This window comes from Procambarus clarkii, chromosome 24 (assembly GCF_040958095.1).
Source record: "Procambarus clarkii isolate CNS0578487 chromosome 24, FALCON_Pclarkii_2.0, whole genome shotgun sequence".
Lineage (NCBI taxonomy): Eukaryota > Metazoa > Arthropoda > Malacostraca > Decapoda > Cambaridae > Procambarus > Procambarus clarkii.
Genome location: NC_091173.1, coordinates 17,332,212 through 17,355,740, shown reverse-complemented (window position 1 = coordinate 17,355,740; position 23,529 = coordinate 17,332,212). Strand labels below are relative to the sequence as shown.

The 23,529-nt window shown below is 42.4% G+C and overlaps 1 long non-coding RNA gene across 1 annotated transcript in view; it reads right to left on the bottom strand.

Moving 5' to 3' along the window:
* Positions 1-23,529, bottom strand: part of LOC138368196 (uncharacterized) — a 177,160-nt gene that overhangs the window by 18,939 nt on the left and 134,692 nt on the right. The window contains exon 3 of the long non-coding RNA XR_011229524.1: positions 8,464-8,509. This is a non-coding gene — a long non-coding RNA (uncharacterized lncRNA). The remainder of the gene's footprint in view (positions 1-8,463; positions 8,510-23,529) is intronic.

Here is a 23,529-nt window from a genome sequence, read left to right as displayed (position 1 = left end):
ACTTGGTATCAACTCTCACTTTCAGCCCGTACGTCCATAAACACCTTCCCTTGTGTTCCCTTCGGCTACCGATACCATTTATTCTTTTAACATATGGACATATACAGTATATGATTTTGATATCGTTAATTTCGAGACCTCGTCAGAAAAACAATAACATTATATGATAACTCTCTTGGCTCGCCTTTCGTCGTGGAAGGGATCTACTAACGAAGCCATTCTTCACAACCCCGTAGCTCATCTGTTTTCCTAGCGACCAGGCAGGTCTGCTTACATTACGTTACTGCTCAACGCAAGCATTATCATTCTATATATTAAATATTGCCAGCTCTTGCTCGAGAATATGACCTTGCCCTCTTGGCGTAGCAGAAATTAGTTGCTGAATAGCTTTGATAGAGTAGAATCGGCAAGGAGTTACCCAACCATTTACTCACCAGAAGCAATTTGCAAATAGGCTCGGGCTGGCAGCCAGCCTCACAGCTGCCACCGTCAACTATCATCCTTGCACCAGGAGCAGCGTGGGGTGGAGACCGGCCAAGAGGTTTAAGGACAAAAGTGAAAACCATTCAGGAAATAGGGTAGCAGGAACACGTCCGAGACAGAGACGGGGTAAGCCATGTGGGATGGGAAAGTGATCGAGTGGGGGCACTAGAGGCGCAGGAAGACTAGAGGGAAGTGTGTCAAACAAACACGATACCGACCAGAAGAGAATACAAGATCCGGGGTAACCATCCTCTTAAGGTACAGGGGGGCAGGGAAGGAGTAAATATATACATATATATTATTTTGAGATATATACAAGAGTTGTTACATTCTTGTGCAGCCACTAGTACGCGTAGCTGGGCAGGTCCCTGGAATACGATCCCCGCCGCGAAGAATCGTTTTTACAACCAAGTACTCATTTTACTGTTGCGTTAAACAGAGGCTACAGTTAAGGATTTGCGCCCAGTAAATCCTCCCCGGCCAGGATACGAACCCATGACAAAGCGCTCGCGGAACGCCAGGCGAGTGTCTTACCACTGCACCACGGAGACTGTTTTTTTTTTTCTCTCTCTCTCTCTCTCTCTCTCTCTCTCTCTCTCTCTCTCTCTCTCTCTCTCTCTCTCTCTCTCTCTCTCTCTCTCTCTCTCTCTCTCTCTCTCTCTCTCTCTCTCTCTCTCTCTCTCTCTCTCTACCTCTCTCCCTCTCCCTCTCCCTCTCTCTCTCTCTCTCTCCCTCTCCCTCTCTCTCTCTCTCTCTCTCTCTCTCTCTCTCTCTCTCTCTCTATATATATATATATATATATACAGTGCACAATTCAACAAATACACAATCACATGCCAGGTTGGCTAACATAAGAACGGCCTTTAGAAACTTGTGTAAGGAATCTTTCAGAACATTATATACCACATATGTCAGACCAATCCTGGAGTATGCGGCTCCAGCATGGAGTCCATATCTAGTCAAGCATAAGACTAAACTGGAAAAGGTTCAAAGGTTTGCCACCAAACTAGTACCCGAGCTGAGAGGTATGAGCTACGAGGAGAGACTACGGGAATTGAACCTCACTTTGTTGGAAGACAGAAGAGTTAGGGGGGACATGATCACCACATTCAAGATTCTCAAGGGAATCGACAGGGTTGATAAAGACAGGCTATTTAACACAAGGGGCACACGCACTAGGGGACACAGTTGGAAACTGAGTGCCCAAATGAGCCACATAGATATTAGAAAGAACTTTTTTAGTGTTAGAGTGGTTGACAAATGGAATGCATTAGGAAGCAATGTGGTGGAGGCTGACTCCATACACAGTTTCAAGTGTAGATATGATAGAGCCCAATAGGCTCAGGAACCTGTACACCTGTTGATTGACGGTTGAGAGGCGGGACCAAAGAGCCAGAGCTCAACCCCCGCAAGCACAACTAGGTGAGTACAACTAGGTGAGTACACACACACACGAAGCCTAGTATACATACTAGACTGAAATACTTAACGAGGAGATAGTCATCCCTTGACGCTGTATATTGTGACTGTGTTTACAGCGGAGAGAGAGAGAGGAGGCTGCTGGCCTGGGTGGTGCAGGAGGAGACGCCAGATAACCAACATAATCCCTGGGGAAGAATAGCATCAGACGCGGCGTACTCCTGCAACGCTCGATAGCTTGATACGTTAATGCCTTGTCGGAAACACAATTAAGTTTATGAGGTGAGAGCTGCGCCTGCCGCTCTCTTCATCCCGCTCATCTTCCACAGATTACTTCGCCTAACTCCCCTTAACTCCCCCATCCCCCCCCCCAATATTAACATTCTGATTTGTTGACCAGACCACACACTAGAAGTTGAAGGGACGACGACGTTTCGGTCCGTCCTGGACCATTCTCTATCGACTTGAGAATGGTCCAGGACGGACCGAAACGTCGTCGTCCCTTCAACTTCTAGTGTGTGGTCTGGTCAACATGCTTCAGCCACGTTATTGTGACTCATCGTCTGCAACATTCTGATTTGTAAAGTGGTTCTTGTATCATCTTCCTGCCTCCGTAATCAGATATTCATTGTTGTTTAAAATTCTGCTCTTAACTCCTGTTTATAAACTACTAATTAATGAAGCTCCAATACTTTGGATAATATGTAAACCGTTCACGATATTTATTGCCGCCTGAGGCCACTAAGCCATTCCTGGAAGACATCACTGAAGGGAACAAAATCCATAATACCGAACACACACTTATATATTCATATGCGAACAAGCTTGAATGAGTCCCAAGCCAATATGTAACTGAAAACTCCACACCCCAGGAGGATTCGAACTCAGACAGCCAGGAGCGCTATGCACCTTGGCGTACCTGGTACCTTAACCACTAGACCACACTGACTGTACAAAAATCTTGGTAGTCGTGAGTCTATTTATCCAAGATCAGACAGCGCTCGGTGGTCAACTTGGACATAGATATTTAATTGAAATTATATGTATATATATATATATATATATATATATATATATATATATATATATATATATATATATATATATATATATATATATATATGCAATTGATCACAAAACACTCATCATTTTATGCGGAAAATCCCACAGAGAAATATGAAATGAGGTGAACGTTTCGGCTTGTTAAAGCCTTTGTCAACACCAGACTGTCTGGTGTTGACAAAGGCTTTAACAAGCCGAAACGTTCACCACATTTCATATTTCTCTGTGGATTTTCCGCATATATATATATATATATATATATATATATATATATATATATATATATATATATATATATATATATATATATATATATATATATATATATATATATATATAGTGTATATATATAAGAGAGGAGAGAAGGGAAGTCAGTGTGGGGGGGGGGGGAATGGGAGGAGATAGTGTGAGAGGGGAAGCATGAGGGGAGGCGGAGAGAGACCCAGGCACGGCCGTCTAGTATATATATAAGAAAGACACAAGTTGGAAGCTAAAAGTTCCCTACTGGCTGAAGAAAGCAAACAGGATTACGACTCTGGACGTCTTTGATGGATCTGTCACCTGGCTGCACTCCGCTCTATTTGTTTTTCTCTCAGTCTGAAATACTCCTCATCTTTCTTAACCCCACTGATTAACTGGATGTGGAACGCATCTAAGAAAAGTATACGATAGTGATACATTTTCAGCATGCATTATTTCATGCATCAACTGAAACATTTGAGAATTTGCCATTGAAGTAACTAATACTAAAGATACTGTATAACGCTGAACGTAATTTCCTACGTGATATTTCAGCGCCAGACTATTTTCCTTCGACAAGAGCGCTTCGACAAGATATATATCAACTCCCAACCCTCTTCACCCTCCACAATAAAGTGTTTCAATACCTTATAACTTCTTCCTTCCTCCCTCGCCAACAGGTTTCTACACCGGATACATCACCTCCACAAGATCATTTCCTTTCATACAAGCTATCGTAAAGAACATTCACTTTCTTCCACCACCACCAAGCTCAGAGTAGCGTACAAGATATCCTGCCACCAGACTCCCACACCCCAGCATATCGAGCGAGAGATTTTGTTCCCAAATCTGTGATGCAAGTGAGGTCTCTGAGCACCAGAGGATTGCTACCAGCAGGGCTCAAATGTGACAGCTTGTCCAAGATAATATTCACAGGAAATGTATCCGGAACATCTTCAACAGCCCAGCGTGTTGTTGAGTGTTATCACACGCTGTTTCTTACTGCTTGTAAGGCGACTGGGAGAAGAGGTGACAGATACGACACATGTATCAAGTGAGCGACGACACATGCACCAAATCAGAGACGACTGATACACCAAGTGAGAGACGACAGGTGGACCAAGTGAGACACAACAGACGGACCAAATGAGAGACGACAGATGGACCAAGTGAGATACAACAGATGGACCAAATGAGAGACGACAGATGGACCAAGTGAGAAACAACAGATGGACCAAATGAGAGACGACAAATGGACCAAGTGAGAAACAACTGATGCATCAAGTGAGAGAGGCGAAGATGCAAATAACAGGATAAGATCACCAGGAAGACCAAATGAGAGCTGAACCAGCACTTAAGTCACTGCACCACCTCGTCTCGTCAGCTCTCCTTATCTGCAAGCTGCAACGATAAATGCATAACCATGCAACAATGGGACCATAATAGCCTCTCTTGAGCCTGGAGAGCCTACCACACTCAACCACTCGCTGACTCCTTGTTAGATTTATTTTTTGAATAGTGAAGCAGATTCTGCAAATGACGTCATTTGAAGAATTGTGTAATACGTTCCCTAGATCTGAAGACAAACCTCTTCCTCTGGCATCCCAGTTCCCAGCAGCTACGAGGGACAGCGGACGGTGTGATAGAGGGTGGAGAGAGAGAGAGAGAGAGAGAGAGAGAGAGAGAGAGAGAGAGAGAGAGAGAGAGAGAGAGAGAGAGAGAGAGAGAGAGAGAGAGAGAGAGAGAGAGAGAGAGAGAGAGAGAGAGAGAGAGAGAGAGAGAGAGGGTGAGAGAGGGGGGTGGGGGGGTGGGGTGACCCTGAGGGAATACACAGGGAGGATGCGGGCTGAGGGACAACACTAAGAAGGGCTCAGGATGAGGACACATACAGGTTGAGAAATATCAAAAGATCTAAACTCATTATAAGAGGCCGTAACATACGTCACTGATTCAGAAAGGTTGTGCAGACTTTACTACTTCAGCAGTAGGCAGGGACGCAGTGTGGAAAATTCTTGTTAAGGGAACATTTGCAGTGTTCGCAGGAGCCTCAGAGCAACTGGGCCACTGAGGTGTTGGTGTGAGCTGCCACATGCATACTCCACTCTGCCTGAAGGGGCTGTCCTTAAACCCGAAAACCGACATCCAAGCATTCTGTCAATTTGGACCACAATAAAAGTCTAAACAAATATATAAAGAACTGGTTACTTATTGCACAGAAGGAAAAAAGACACTACAGCAACTATTTTTATACCTGGCAGGAGGAGACTTTAAAAAGAGAAATAAGACTATCACGACGATCGTTTTTTTAAATCTATCTCTGGAATTCAATAGAAAAAGGTACAAAAGGGAGAGCAGCGAAGGTAAATTGGACACGATACTAGGCAAGGGCGGCAAACTAAGAATAGTAAAAATACAAAAACCTATTACTGGGGAAAAATATACCAACAGAAAGGGAGAAGACGAACACGTCTCTTATGAGGTGGCCGAAGTGGCTTTGATCTGCAGATGGCTTTTGATATTTTACCAAAGTAACTTGGGTGTGTGGTAATATGGCTTCTGTGTCCCCCCCAACATCTACGAGAGGGTAACTGGAGCCATGATATATATATATATATATATATATATATATATATATATATATATATATATATATATATATATATATATATATATATATATATATATATATATATATAAGAAACCAAAAGCATACGTGTGTGAGAACATTATCATAATGACTGACCTAGCGGATAAAAAAAACTCTACTTCATATAAGTATCAAGAAAACCTTCGCCAGAGTTTGGTCAAAATAAAGATCCGGGAGGAATAAGAGGCAGTGAAGAGGCGCCATTAAGCCCAAACTCGCCCTCCAACTTCGTCTCCTCCACAGCCCGCCAACACATGAGGTTCTACAGCCCGCCAACACATGAGGTTCCACAGCCCGCCAACACATGAGGTTCCACAGCCCGCCAACATATAAGGTTCCACAGCCCGCCAACACATGAGGTTCCAAAGCCCACCAACATATGAGGTTCGACAGCCCGCCAACATATGAGGTTCCACAGCCCGCCAACATATGAGGGTTCCACAGCCCGCCAACACATGAGGTTCCACAGCCCGCCAACATATGAGGGTTCCACAGCCCGCCAACATATGAGGATTCCACAGCCCGCCAACACATGAAGCCCGCACGCAAAGCCAATTCTCATGAAGGAGAAACGCACACTATCTCACCACGAGCAGCATCTCCACTCTTACCAGTCCTAACACCACCCTCATCTACATAACTCACATGCTCCACTCGCCAAATATAACACAAACTCCTCACAGACTATAAACTTTCACATGTTCACTGCTTTTCCAGACAGCACCAACAACCTGGTTGGTTCACACGTCCAGTGAGATGCCTTGTATAATATTACAATAACAGAAGAAATAAATATAAGTAATTAAATAATAATAATAATAATAACAGTAAAATAATGACTATGATGATAACAACTAGAACACAGAACGATATAAAGAAACTCCTTTTTAAACTCTGGAATATTTAGTTTCGGTGCTGTGATATCTACAGACAAACGTCAATATTTGAGTACAAAAATTATTTAAATTCGCAAAAGAGCCAGAAAGGTAAAGTATTTGAAGCGGCTGCAATAAGGCGCATATTCTGCATGACAGCAACGCAAGAAGAGCCTCTCTTGAACATGCTGGGCCTCTGTCCGGCCTTGTAAATCCTGGAGAAGTTTTCACAAAACACAAGTTCGTCTGTTAAAGTATTGGAGAGTCTTGAGCCCCGGATCTCCGCAATGTAGCGGGGGATTTCTGGCTCCCAACTTGAATCCAGATAATCCCCCTCGACGATTTTAAAAGCTTGATTGTAATCCTCATATATATAACATATTATTGTACAAATTGTCTATGTGATTAACAATACATTTTATACAGGGACTCGTGAGGATTAACATTAGAAGATCGATTCAAAAATACAATTTCTGAATTGAATTCTAATTCACTGTTGTGAATATCAGCAAAAATTAGGAACGAGCAGTCCTTGCTGAACTATATTTTCCGTTCACATTTGGAAAAGGTTTACAAAACACAAATGAAATATATAAATATTTTCCATAACGTTGATATTGATTCATCCTTGTGTTTAATTTAAGGCACAAATGAGAGGTTTCCAGAACTTTATATATGACCCTGACTTATCAATTACGGAATGTAACAATATGGTTTTTGTCCCTGGGTAATAAGTGATTTTCTAAATGCTTTATGTCTCCAGAGTATAGAAAATGGCCATTATTCCTCTCAAACTTTAGTTTAAATTTTTCCCTCAGACAGCTTAGCGAAAATGTCTTGAAGGTTAATATTAGGCTGGCTACTCCTTAGTTAAAACTGTGACAATCTGGCCAATAGATAATGATCTATTTCTCCATGAACACAATTAACAGCTTATTAAATAGTGAAATATTAGGAGAGAACATCCATCGATTACTCCCGTTTTTCCACAAGAAAGACTGGCATTTGTCATTAATATAATGACTTCTCTCTCCCTGCGGCATAGAGATAAAAATAACACTACATTGTTCAATTTTACGCCAGTGCTCACCCATGAATATACATCAGCCAATAAACAAAATACGACCCCTGAGCAAAACATTAAAAATAGCAGAACCAAAACCATTTTAAACCGAATGTGAACTTATTCGTCAAGGCAGCTTTCCCTACAAGGAGTCATTGTATCAGAATCTAACGTGCAGAAACACATATTTAGAAGATACCCAAATTGTTCTGTATACCATTATCAGGTCCGCTGTCTTTTGACAGCTATATTTAAGGTTTTGACCACTTCTCAGCCGTCCTCCTAAGGTTTACCAACGTCAAGAAAACGGTCAATTTAAAGTGTCTTTTCCTAACCAACAAGAGGACTCAAAACAGAAAACGAGACAGTGCGTCACTTTCGCCAGCCGCTTTCATTTTCTAGTACGACAATATCTACTCGGGGAGTATAAGAACTCCCGAAACCCTCCCCAGGTATGCTCCAGGTAAAATGGTTGTGTATATAGCCTTCAACACGTCTATATATCAGCACTTTTGAGTACAGAATATCAACTCCGCTTATCCACACTTCCATGTCAATTACAATGCATTAAATCAGTAGTGAAAATGTACATTATCAGAGGAAAGATTTCAGTAATAGTTATATTATAATGTAGAGATGATGTGAGGGGAGCAATGACCGCCTGCAGCACCTACCTTGGTTATCTCACCGGACTGCTGCACCGCGCACCCTTCACACCTCCTGAAACGGTCATAATGTTAGTAAGAAAATGTATATAAAACAATGTCTGTGTTTGTCCAAAGCTGGAGGTCAAACGCTAGGGGCTAGCCTCACCCAAATTTGAAGGGAATATGTTCTGGGGTACAGTATGAGCATCTTGGTCATATATCCACCGGATTTTCTTTAAAATAAAAGTGATTTACAATGATCCAGACAAATGAAGGGGGAAATACCTATTCTATCTCACCCGGCCGTGATAAATGGCTCCAGGTCTTACGTGGGGTGACTCGTAATGTTCTGTAAGTGGCCAGCGGGTCACGTGTCGAGATCGTGTGTGGGGGGGGAGGGTGGGTAGGGAGGGGAGGAGGGGAGAGAGAGAGGGAAAGAGAGAGAGAGTGATAAAACATGTTTTACGGTATCTTAAATTTTATTGCCTCTGATGCTCAAAATATCGACACCCAGCCTACCAGGTACCAGCATCGGTGACCGCATGAACACAGCCTCATCCCTTTATGAGACGGGAACTTGGAAAAAACCAAACCACCAAAAACTTGGTGTCAAGGCTTCCTTGTCAAGGAAGCTTGACACCAAGAGGTATGAGCACCACCGTAGTAAACTCGAGCTTCGTCTGACGACTGCCCGCACAGCATTATTTGGCCATAATAGTTGAGGAATAACAAAGGAAAATAAGATTTCCTATATTTTACCGCCTTCCAAGGGAGATCCTAATGCTCGATAATACAATCGAATGTGTGTAGACTACTTCAAGATTTAGACTATGCTTTTATTTTTGTTTTCAACTTCTGTTTATATACTTTTAATACCATCTTCATATCCCCCCCCACCTGCCTTTCCCTATCCACCTCTTCATTGTACATTAAATTTCACCCCCATACATTTTATATCCCATGTTCCATGGATTTTATATATCTATCCCTCCTGCATTTTACATTCACTTTTACCCCATGAATTTTATACTCTCCTTTCCCTTGAATTTAATATTACCTTCCCCCCTGCATTTTGAATTCCATTCCCACCATTTGTTGCATATATTCCCTTCCCCCTCCGCAGTGTGTTCGCTGCAACAATATTGCAGTTGTAATAAACTCGACATATTAACGTTACATAATGAACTCAACATATTAACATAAGATAGATGTATACTTCGTTCAAGGCTCTATGTATGACGCAATAAATACACGTTGCATGATTCCTACTTCAAATATCGCCTCTGACTTCAAATATCAACACCTCCCAACACCGCCTAGAATTGCATTTATATTGAAGATTGTCAGTAATTCTCGTCAAGCGCGTGTTGACCTGGGTGTATTAACCGTGTTACCCTGCCTCTGTTAACAAGCGTCAAGTGCTAGTATTGATCTTGGTGTCATTACAGCACATATTACCCTCGTTCCGCTAACTTATTTGTGTTGACGCTGGCAGCAGGTCAATATTACCGTGTCTCCGTTAATTCGAGTTATAATAGTCAATAAAACTGAAAACCCCGCATGTATTCCAACAACCAACGATCACTAAACGTCGTTACAACCTGACACCTCGATAAACATGAAATCATTCAAAATGCTTAAATAACAGTATCCATCAGAGAATTCTGGCCTGAAAATGGGCAGAGATTAATCTCCACGACCAGAAAGAGAGCCTGGACGGGCCAGAAAAAATAGTAGAGTTCGGCATTATGATACAGCCATGAAGCCGTCTTCTCAATTTGTGCGTTGAAACTGTTTTTTTCTATTTTTGTAATAATGACAGATGCGCAGTATTCTGAAATTCGATGCGTGGATTTATGATGAGCTTTCCAATACTGTGGAGTAACCATGGCAACTGATTGGGAAAACATTCAAAGTAAACTTCCTCCGTGAATTTTTAATGTGCTTTCGAACTGAGATTGTGTACACATGTTTTTATTTTTGATTGTTTTTGTCAGTCATTGCTAAAATTAAAAGTTCTTTCCAAAAGTATAGTTGTTGAAAGTTTAATCGATGTCTGAATATCTGTCTCGACAAAAAATTTGTATTTAAAACATTATATTCTTACCATTCCAAAATTGTATTAGTTCTAATGATCAAGAAACATTGCCTAATTTGTGTTACCCAATGAACAGCGACACTCTGGACATTGACGAAAATATATCATACAAAATTCCTCTGTCGAAAGAAAAAAATTAACACCGTTTAGAAGGTTAGTAACAATACTGTGATCTTACAACACTGGCCACTGGAAACATCAGGAACAGAATTAGAAAACAGTTTACGGTCTCATAATAGGACTAGTGACAGCTATTGTTCGATTCTTGCATCCTTATCACAGTCTCAACGGTTCAGTGTCGGTTTAATTGAGGTCTATATCAACCGCGGGAGGGTTATAACGCCCCACCATAATAGCTTACTGATCAACCAGTAAGAAGACTTTAGTCTTGAACTAAACAAGTTTAGTTCAAGATTAAGTTTAGTTTAGTTTAGCCCAGGACTAAAGTAAACCTTCAGTGTATATATATACACCGAGAAACAGGTGTATATCTCTTGGTGTCGTCTCACTTGAAGTGTACGACGTAATTTATCCAATTACTGTGATTTACTCGCTAATGCTTAAAGCCACTTTTTACACAGTATTCAAAGTGGCTGGTCTTGATGTAATTTCAAGTAATTAATCGCCATACAGCATCACTTTTTTTTATTAATTTTTGTCCAATGGGCATCTGTGAGTTATTAAAAGTGTGTTATTGTGAGGTAAAAGTATTAACCAACGGCTTGCGCAATAACGGTGCAACTAACGGCTTGTGCAATAACGGTGCAACTAACGGCTTGTGCAATAACGGTGCAACTAACGGCTTGTGCAATAACGGTGCAACTAACGGCTTGCGCAATAACGGTGCAACTAACGGCTTGTGCAATAACGGTGCAACTAACGGCTTGTGCAATAACGGTGCAACTAACGGCTTGCGCAATAACGGTGCAACTAACGGCTTGCGCAATAACGGTGCAACTAACGACCTGCACAATAACGGTGCAACTAACGACCTGCACAATAACGGTACAACTAACGGCCTGCGCAATAACGGTGCAGCTAACGACCTGCACAATAACGGTACAACTAACGGCCTGCGCAATAACGGTGCAACTAACGGCCTGCACAATAACGGTGCAACTAACGACCTGCACAATAACGGTGCAAGTAACGACCTGCACAATAACGGTGCAACTAACGACCTGCACAATAACGGTGCAAGTAACGACCTGCACAATAACGGTGCAACTAACGACCTGCACAATAACGGTGCAAGTAACGACCTGCACAATAACGGTGCAAGTAACGACCTGCACAATAACGGTGCAACTAACGGCCGTCATAAGGCACACGAAAAAGTATCGCATTTATTTTTCTTGCAATTTTTCCACTGATTTGTTTGAATTATTAAACCATTCACGTAGATATATGTATCTTTAGATAATCAGTTCACGGAAGAGATAACAATAATAAGAACATAGAACGGCCGACGTTTTAAAGAATACACAATGCTCTTTTGGTAAGGGTTGCCATTTGGTAAGGGTTGCCATTTGGAAAGGGTTGCCATTTGGAAAGGGTTGCCATTTGGTAAGGGTTGCCATTTGGTAAGGGTTGCCATTTGGTAAGGGTTGCCATTTGGAAAGGGTTGCCATTTGGAAAGGGTTGCCATTTGGAAAGGGTTGCCATTTGGAAAGGGTTGCCATTTGGAAAGGGTTGCCATTTGGAAAGGGTTGCCATTTGGTAAGGGTTGCCATTTGGTAAGGGTTGCCATTTGGTAAGGGTTGCCATTTGGAAAGGGTTGCCATTTGGAAAGGGTTGCCATTTGGTAAGGGTTGCCATTTGGAAAGGGTTACCATTTGGTAAGGGTTGCCATTTGGGAAGGGTTGCCATTTCGTAAGGCTTGCCAGTTCGCTAAGTAAGTAGTTAATTATCAAAAAAGGCACCACGCCGGGAATGCTATGTAGCACCATCAAATGTGCGGAATATTCCAAAGGCGCTAAATATCACTAAGGATGCCAATACGAGAACAAAAGCGCTTAAGACGAACGACATCAAAGGTATCCGATCCACCAAGGATACTATCGAGGGACAAGTGACCGCGGGGGACGGTCGGGAAGCAAGACACACGAGCGTTATCTTGAGGTTATCTTGAGATGATTTCGGGGCTTTTCTTTAGTGTCCCCGCGGCCCGGTCCTCGACCAGGCCTCCACCCCCAGGAAGCAGCCCGTGACAGCTGACTAACTCCCAGGTACCTATATACTGCTAGGTAACAGGGGCATTCAGGGTGAAAGAAACTTTGCCCATTTGTTTCTGCCTCGTGCGGGAATCGAACCCGCGCCACAGAATTACGAGTCCTGCGCGCTATCCACCAGGCTACGAGGCCCCTGGAAGTCCTGGAAGTCAGGACATTCAACAAGGATATGCACGACCGTAAGAGGGACAATGCAGTTTGGACAATAAGGAGCAGGGCGGCGTTCCATTTGCCATTTGGTAAGAGTTGCCATTTGGTAAAGAGTTGTGAGTTGCCATTTAAAGCAACACAGAAGACGTTATTTACTAACAGTTGATTTTTTTTTTTTTACTGGAAAGGCTGTAATGGCCTCATCATTATTACGAGCAATACTTTGGGAGGTAATATATACAAATTTTACACATTTACTCAAATTTATGCATAACCTGTAGGATGAAACTAATATCAACTTCATCAAAGGCTTCAGCTCAGTTCAAGTTCACCAAAGCAACTTGCATGTTTATGTATAATAAAAATGATTATTTTAGTTATCCTTCCATAAGTGATTTATCTTTAACATTAACCCCCCCCCCACCCCCTCCCCTGAGCTGTTAAGCTATCTAAGAGTCCCACATGAAGGTACACATGGAAATCAGTACTGAAAATCCATTAGGATCAATCACATATGGAAGTTCTGAGCAGAGGAGGAAATACCAGATAGCGATTGGAGCAGTGTGAGGAGGAGGATTATTTATTGAACATTAATATATGTGTTACATGTGCACATAATACTGGATTTAGGTATTATTGAAATGACCAATCCTATATCGCCAACACATAACATGAATATTGATATCTTAAGCTATTATTTAAATATGATCACGGTGACAAGATAACAAAGCCTCGATTTCAAGTTGAAAATTGTATATGAACTCTGTAAACATGACATCAACAGTCACACACACACATTACTTACAGTTGTGTGGACAAAGACAATTACTGGAGCCGTATTAACGGACTAAACAATGTTGCTCTCCTGGGTGCTGGTGATGAGTGTGTGAGGCGGCTGAAGCACGTCGTGACATGCATCATCCAAGAACGAGATGTGAAGAGCCAAGTGGGAGTTCATCACAAAGTGCACTAATTAAAGCAAGATGTCCGCGGCCTTTCAAACTGCGGACTACTTCGTAAAAGTTTATGAATGAACAACACAAACACGAGTCGCCCGCTGAGAATTTCAGGCAATTTCTTTCTCAAATGGTGAGTTTAACTTTACTGAAAGAAGAATTCCTTTTGTTTTTGTTTTTAAGGGAAAATTTTCAGTATTTTGACACTTATGCACGGAGTTGTATTAGTATTTATTGACGGCTACAAATAACTGGTGTACAAGGGAGCCGGTCGGCCGAGCGGACAGCACGCTGTACTTGTGATCCTGTGGTCCTGGGTTCGATCCCAGGCTCCTGCGAGAAACAATGGGCAGAGTTTCTTTTACCCTATGCCCCTGTTACCTAGCAGTAAAATAGGTACCTGGGTACCTGGGTACCTAGCAGCCCGTCAGCTGTCACGGGCTGCTTCCTGGGGGTGGAGGCCTGGTCGAGGACCGGGCCGCGGGGACACTAAAAAGCCCCGAAATCATCTCAAGATAACCTCAAGATAGTACATGTCCACTTTTGAACGCTCTGACCGACGGTCTGGCAACAGACTCGATTATCAAGTATCTTGGTCTTTACCGTATCTTTAAGAATGTATTTAATACGTGATAAATAGTTCTTGTGGCGCCAAGTGACGCTGAGGCTCTTGACGTGAGTCAGCAGCAGTCAGAGGGAAGGTGGCCGGGAGCCTCGGCCCGGGAGGAAGCGACGAGGCACCTTTAATACAGCAGGAGCCTTCGTGACGCCATCACAAACTCTACTGTTACCATCTAAAAAAAAAAAACAATATATAACGTTGACAGTTTCAACAGCTTTGTGTGTGTGTGTACTCATCTAGTTGTTTGCGGGGGTTGAGCTCTGGCTCTTTGGTCCCGTCTCTCAACCGTCATACTTTGTGACTGTGTGTGTGTGTGTGTGTGTGTGTGTGTGTGTGTGTGTGTGTGTGTGTGTGTGTGTGTGTGTGTGTGTGTGTGTGTGTGTGTGTGTGTGTGTGTGTGTGTGTGTGTATTTGTTTTTTGGCAGTCAGGGAATAGTTAGCGTGAATTTTTCCTAGAATGATAATACTTTCCAACCTTTGTATTCTATAAAAAAAAGAAGCCCCACTTGTTCATAATTTATCAAAACATATAATTTTCCATGAAGGATTCAAGCCTCTGAAACTGAGAGGAGGAGCAGCAGGGAAGGGCAGACCCGCCCTCAGCTAACACACATAAAGATTGACCTGCTCGTTCATATCCAGCTGGACAGTGTCGACAGCCTCACTCTATTCCAACGTCGCATACAAAAACATACAATCACTTTATTTAATTACTTCTGCGAATGCCGGTGGAAGTAAATTTGCACAAACATATATGGAAATCAAAATTTTGGAGTGTTGTATTCCGCTATATGAATTTTGTGAAGGACTAATGAGATAAGCCTATGATGGGAAAATTTATTATAACAATAGCTACACAAATATAGACAAGCTGAACATTTTATTGCAAGAGAGAAAATTGTTCAAAGTGAATGTGGGGAAAAAGTAAAATAATGGAGGTGAAGAGACAAATTCTGGGTGTGAAATAAATGTGAATTGTGAAGCCCAAGAATACTCGTGAAGCGTGACTTATAAAAGAGGAACTTGAGCAGAAGGTGAGAGTAGGGCGAATCAGGGAAAGAAAGTGGACTGATGCAATGAAAGTCCTGGTTAGTAAAGCAATATAAAATTAACACATACTGGCGGAAGGCTTCGTGAAGCAGTGGTAGTGTCGAACCCTTGTGTGACTTGTATGTCGTTAAGAGAAGTGAATTCCACGGCTGTCTTAAGTTGTGGAGAGTGCACGACGAGAGGTAGTCAAGTGTGGAATCTCCGGGATTCCTTAGGTCTGGGACCTCAATCCGCCTTGCTGGGTATCTACGGACAGCCCTTTGGCGGGGTAGGCCAATGTTATTCCACTGCATATCCATTCAACGATCAACCGGAGACTATACAACTATTACAACTCAAGTGTTTTATAGTGGAGGAGTGAGGAAGAAGTGAGAGGGTAGTATCGTGTGCGCCTGGCCAAAAGGGTTAGATCACAGGGTCTCTCAACGTCCCAAATACTCTTACATGACGTCACAAGGTCCAGACTTAGTCGATTTGTGTGCGGGATTGCCATTGGTTTATGCATCTGTGCTTGGTTGCTGTTGGTTTAGTCGCATGCTAGACCGTTCACAAAGGAAAACCTGAGCAAGGTCACTTGACTACAGCCATGCTTCATTTTGCTCTGGGAGTCCACTACAGTCGTAAGTCCATCGTACCGGCCAAATTAGAGTTGATCCCCATCCACGAACTCCTATTATTGAAATCTCTATACTTTGTATTCAAATAATTGCCGGTCGTCCTCGGATTCTCGATATAGATGATTTACTTGTTTCAGGTGATTTTAATGAGAACTGTTGTAGAAAATGATATATATCACGTGACCACTCCAGGAGTAACAGACTGAGAGTGAAAAGCGTGACCGCATTATATGTGTATAACCATCAAGCAGTGAAGGGCTTAAAGGTCGTCTAGGTGACAGATGGACTATACAGAGTGTTGCCACTTATTATTGAAAGACTTAGTGTAAATCTAGACTTATTGCCCGATTCTTAAATTTGCGAGAAAACCCTACCCTTGAGTGCTGTGCCAGCAGCCCATGTGACACTGTTTCATATGAGCCCCGTGTCGGGTAGCTTCGTGCTTTGATCCCACCACTTGTCATTGTCCTCCACGTGTAGCGCCCTGCCACCTGTATCTCTCACACGTGTCTCACGTGTGATCCTTGTGGCTCCCACCTGCTATTGCCACGAGTAATCTCACACATCCAACCACGTGTGGTTGAGGTGAAAGTAAGGAGATACCGCCACCTACGCATTCCTCAAGTTCTGCTACGCCATACCGTGATGAATGCTGACGGACGATCATCGCCCAGCTGTTAGGGACTTGTGTATGGAGAATGAATGTGGGAGGCTGGCCAAACTGTAAGTAAATAGCTCTACTGTTTGCTAAGTTGTGTTGATCTCAGCGACTAACTAGTCGATTAAGTATATCTCCTTGTCCACCCGGGACAGGCGAGAGGTAGAACAACTAAGACAACCTGCCGAAGCTCAGATCGTCTACCAGCCTGGGAACGCTGTGTACGCTTGTCATGAAGTAAGAGGATTAACCACCACATACTTTAATGTCTCAGTGACTCTTTGTCTTTGATCATCTATTAGTCTCAGTGACTCTTTGTCTTTGATCATCTATTAGTCTCAGTGACTCTTTGTCTTTGATCATCTATTAGTCTCAGTGACTCTTTGTCTTTGATCATCTATTAGTCTCAGTGACTCTTTGTCTTTGATCATCTATTAGTCTCAGTGACTCTTTGTCTTTGATCATCTATTAGTCTCAGTGACTCTTTGTCTTTGATCATCTATTAGTCTCAGTGACTCTTTGTCTTTGATCATCTATTAGTCTCAGTGACTCTTTGTCTTTGATCATCTATTAGTCTCAGTGACTCTTTGTCTTTGATCATCTATTAGTCTCAGTGACTCGTGTTATTTCAATGATATTATCGTCTCTTTGACGTGCATTTTAATTCAGTGATTATGGTCTTAGTGACGTGTAATTAATCATTGTGCAATTCATTCCAGAGATTTATTGCTGTATGCATTATTGCGTCACTGTTTGTGTGCATTTTATGTTGTTGCGTACTACATGACTCTACGGTTCGAACGCCAGCTAATGTTCCTTTGATATTGCAAGCGTCGTATGCACTTAGTATTAGCGTTGGCTAAGTATTCAGTTAGTTCACATTGTCCCGTGCAAGTGTTCAGAGCCTCTGTGTCTCAACACACCAGAGCTTTGGGAACGACTCTATCTGTGTGCGGTTTTGTATAGTTTAGGTTGTGACGCTCTTGATTAATGTAACGTCAAGCTCCTTGTGTATGAGCCCTTTAGCACTAAATATCATAAATCTGGTGTGAGAACCTCTCAGCTTCAGAGTGCGTTCACTCACTGCAGCAAGGCAGCGAGAGGTAGAACAGTAGGTAGGTACCTCCCGACCCAGTGTCGGGAGGTACCTGTATCCTCGTGTGGAGGTCAGTCATGCAACACTCTCCACCTGAGAGATATAGTGAACCTCGACGTTATAATTACTGTTAACTGATAGCCTGCATAGCAACCACCATTTGGACTGGCGCTGCTGCATGCAGTTGCTGTCGTTGCCGGAAATTATACCTTCACATACGTGAAGCAGTGGTAGTGTCGAACCCTTATATTGCATGCACGTGAAGCAGTGTTAATGTCGAACCCTTATATTGCATGCACGTGAAGCAGTGTTAATGTCGAACCCTTATATTGCATGCACGTGAAGCAGTGGTAGTGTCGAACCCTTATATTGCATGCACGTGAAGCAGTGGTAGTGTCGAACCCTTATATTGCATGCACGTGAAGCAGTGGTAGTGTCGAACCCTTATATTGCATGCACGTGAAGCAGTGGTAGTGTCGAACCCTTATATTGCATGCACGTGAAGCAGTGTTAATGTCGAACCCTTATATTGCATGCACGTGAAGCAGTGTTAATGTCGAACCCTTATATTGCATGCACGTGAAGCAGTGTTAATGTCGAACCCTTTTATGGCCGTGACGTGAGAGAGACAATCTGAGAAGCATGCGAGGTGTGTGTGAGGAATCCTGATACAGTAAGGAATTAAAATGTCATGAAGAGAAGCGAAGTACAGATGGTGATTCACCGCCCTCAAGACGGAGGAGGGCGTAACACCAGGCAGAACACCTGGGAGTGAAACACCAGGCAGAACACCTGGGAGGGAAACACCAGGCAGAACACCTGGGAGGGAAACACCAGGCAGAACACCTGGGAGGGAAACACCAGGCAGAACACCTGGGAGGGAAACACCAGGCAGAACACCTGGGAGTGAAACACCAGGCAGAACACCTGGGAGGGAAATACCAGATTCGACGACTGTGGATGACAACAGATTGAAGAGTCTAGTGGGAAAGTGTCAAGTAATGTCCTCTAGTGAAGTGGATGGGAGATGTTAGGCTGTGTCCGGGTTGGGAGCGTGGATAGGTAGTGGGAGGGATAAGACTGATGAGAGGGATAGGACTGATGGAAGGGGAAGGACTGATGGGAGGGAGAGGACTGGTAGAAGCGGGAAGGTGTTCGGTAGAGTCCGTGAGTGTCTGCCACAAGGCGACCGAGGCGTGACATCCATGCCAGATATTAAACTTTCCCGCCTCTCTGATAATGAACAATGTTCTAAGGGATTAGTGCCGGACCGAGAGAGAGAGGAGACGAGGGGTGAATAAAAAAAAAGAGATAGAGGCGCCTGACAGCTGAGTGGACAGCGCTTCGGATTCGCAGTCCTGAGGCTCCGGATTCGATTCCCGGTGGAGGCGGAGACAAATGGGCAAAGTGTTTCTTTCGCCCTGATGCTCCTGTTACCTAGCAGTAAATAGGTACCTGGGAGTTAGACAGCTGCTACGGGCTGCTTCCTGGGGAGGGGGGGGTAACAAAAAGGAGGCCTGGTCGAGGACCGAGCCGCGGGACGCTATGCCCCGAAATCATCTCAAGATAACCTCAAGATAGATATAAGGAAAAAGCGAGAAGATAGCAAATAGGTAAGCAGTAATAATCAGAAAAGTGGTAGAGAAATGGAAAAGAAAAGGGGTGAAGAGTGGGATGAAAAGACAGAAATACAGAGGTTGAGAAAGAAGTGATATATTGAGAAAAGACGATAAGTAGGACATTAAATGAGAAAATTAATAATGAGGCATAGAAGAACTAGCTAAGTGAGAATAACACGAAACAGGATAAAGATGAAGTGACATGGAAAAAAAAATGTTGCATGAAAAAGAAAAAAAACAAGAGAGAGATTCAGAGAGTTGGGGAAAAGGAAGGAATAGTAAGATATGGAATTGAGATGTATGGGAGAAATCAGAATTTATATGTACGTAGGAAGCGAGGGAGAAACGTAAAAGCAGACTGAAAATAAAATGGGTAAGAAACGTATATGGAATGTAAGAAGGGGAGAGCTCGAGTCAAGGCGAAAGAGACGATTAAAAGAGAAGCGAGAATCAGTGAAATAAAACGAATACAGGAATACCAAAGGTAAAGTGAGAAGTGATGGCCAGAGTGATGAGGACGGACGAGGTCACTGGAGAACACGAGACAGCTTAAGTGTTTCAAGACTGAAGAAATATAGAGCAAATAAAACAACGGTGGGACCGTCCAGCTGGTGGATTTCAGGTATTTATCGCCTTTTGTGAACAGTGTTTAATCCATATTGCAGTGTTTTAATCCATATGCACAATCGACTTGAGAATGGTCCAGGACGGACCGAAACTTCGTCGTCCCTTCACCTTTTAGTGTGTGGTCTGGTCAACAGTGTTTAATCCATATTCACTTAATTGTCAATTCAAGTATACAACAAGCATAACCGTACAAGAACGAGACCCGCCAGGTTCGTTGACTTTGGGTTTGCCAAAAGTGCTTCAAATTAGACAACTGTAAAATCATGAGAACGATATGGAGTTACCTCGTTAACGTAGTCTCATTTTGCTGGGCACCTCCGCCCGAGACACCAGCTCATCCTCACGTCAGAATCCAAAACATCGAAGTCCGTCCACCATTTCTCATATCAAAGCCCTATCGCCCCCAACCCGTCCTCTTAAAAATAACGTCGCTTTTCGCTCGTATGCGCGTTAGGCCAAAAGTGGACGTAATTTGAAATGAAATCGACTCACAAAAGTGACGTACTGTCCCGTTTTCTGTTTGAGTCGTCCGGCTTACTCGGTAAGGTTAGGAGAGGAAACTTTCAATTAACGTTTTTCATAACGTTTTGAAGCTTTATGAGAATTTCCTGTCCACCTAACCTACCAGAGGACCCTTAACTAACTGTTGTTGAAAAAAATCCCAAATTTATTTTCATTTTTGTTTTATTTTCAAATTACGTCCACTTTCGGCCATACGGGCAAACGGCCAAAGCGACGTTATTTTTAAGAGGACAGGTTGCTCGCTCACCCTCGCTTCAAAGTCCACCTGCCAAGCCTTACATCGAAGTACTCTCCTAAATCTTCGCTTCAAAGTCCACACGCCTACCCTTTCATCAAAGCTCTTTCACCCACCCTCACATCCGAGTCAGCCCGTCCACACTCTCATTAAGGCAGCAAATACTGTTTCGTCAGTCTGTTCTTTCGGTGACTATGCGCTCAAATTATACGGATTTATCTACAACCAAGAGAATTTTACCTTGCCATTAACGGTGTGTTCTACAACAAACCCAAAATTGTGACAGAAAATGTACTGATTCTGTCTAGGTTGTGAATGGCCTAATGAAAATACAATTTTCGTTGTAAGTAATTTCCTATTCCATTCAGGAACAACAATGGTTCAAGTTTCGTCAAAATCATTTAAAAACTTAACTTAAAAAATACTATTACAGAACAAAATTCCAGTTTATGAATGAATATTTGCAATACAAGAATATTAAACGTTTAAACGGTAAATAAAAAAATGAATTGTTAGATATTGTGTAACCGTGCACATAAAATAAAAAATAGCTTGATCTTATTTTTACAAAACTGTAAAAGCGAATGTCTGTTGATCTGTGCAAGGTTTGAGGCCAGATGCTTGGGGCGAGCCTCAGGAAACTGTGATCTGTGATGGTACGGAGAGTGCCACAGGGGGGACGAGATAGACGCCCATGCCCCTCATAAAGAAGAACTGGCTCCTATTCCAATTCCCAGTGACTCATAAAAGGTCTGAAATGGAGATCAAGTTTTACAGAGTTTTTAGCTGTTCGTAATATCCCAATTTACATACAATCTAACAACAATTTGTGTTTGCTGGGATATATATATATGTGTGTATATATATATATATATATATATATATATATATATATATATATATATATATATATATATATATATATATATATATATATATATATATATATATATAAATATATATATTATATATATATTATATATATATATATATATATATATATATATATATATATATATATATATATATATATATATATATATATATATATATATAATGATATGTGTGGCCCAGCGTGACATTGCCAGACTGATGAGCCACGCCTCTCTCAACACCAGTCCTCCTCTAATACTTATGGTGACACACCGTCGGCAAGGCCCCGCCCACGCCATACATCTCCTGCGGATCGGTTAACAGGAATCCTTTTACCAGCGCCACGGGAATATCCACATCAATCCACTCTCCAGAACTCTCCTAGTCAGCGGGATTTAAGTAACTCTGCCAGCGAGGAACGAGGTCGCGCGGGTCCTTCCGGTACAACATACGACGAGCAATTGCATCTCCTTGGTAACGTTTACTTTATTCTATATCTCAGGCATTTTAAAGGTGTTCTTTTCTATTGGGTTAAGTCGACGCTCCATTTTCTAACTACGAATTTTGTTTTTTCGTTAACTGCTCTCAGTGGTTACACACGCTCTGTGTAGCGTGTGAATATTCCTGACCTGGTCACCTTCTTGACGATACGTTGTAATAAAAAGCTATTTACGTAAAATAGAAAATAGCCATAACAATTAGCTTTTGTAATAATGTTGTTGTGTTCAATACCATCCATATATATATATATATATATATATATATATATATATATATATATATATATATATATATATATATATATATATATATATATATATATATATTATAATAACAAAGTCAAGCCTTTGCAAAAGAGAGCAGAAAAGACAACTGCTGAACAGTGAAGGTGTTCACTATTTGAACAAATCTTAAAACATTTTCTTACACTACATTCCATGCATCTCCAACTGAACATTACAGATATAATTAGTTGAGTATGCTAATGACTGTAAGCTGGTGTAGAGAATTACAAGGGCTGGAAATACTTAGGAACTTAAATGTACATGAATAATAATTGTTAGTCGAAAGATGATACTGGAATGATTTTTGCCTCTGGATTAGTCGCAGACCTCCGCACCGCCTCCCTCTAACCTTCACGAAGAATAAATGGTTAAAAGGAATATAATGTAATAATATGCCGTTGTACGCGTGGGAACCTCGCGAATATACATAGCAGACTTTTTACCGTTAGTAGTAAATTCCCGTCAGGCAGTTTATTGAGCAGTAATTCACTGAGAGGAGTGCAGTTCCCTACCTTTACAATTAACTTGATAGATTTTGTTAATTTATTATGCACCCCATACCCATGCCGTGGGGGAAGAGGTGCAGTGGGTACCATACCCAATCCGGAGGAGGGGTAGTGGACCCCATGCCTACCCCATTGACGGTAATGGACCCCGTACCCCCATCCCCGGTGAGAGGACCCCATGCTCATTTCGGAGGGGAGTAGTGGACCCCATACCCATCCCGGGGGCGGTAGTGGACCCCATACCCATCCCGGGGGCGCAGTAGTGGGCCCCATTCCCGTAACAAAAGGGGGTCGTGGACCCACCTAGAGAAGGGTTTACAGGACCCCAATACCCATTCAGTGGGCGGTAATGGGAAAGATGAAGAGGCACCTTTACTTGAGGTGATGTATTAGTGAGAGGGGAAAGGGAAGGGGGGGTTCCTAGGACTGTGCCCATTAAAAGAGCTCA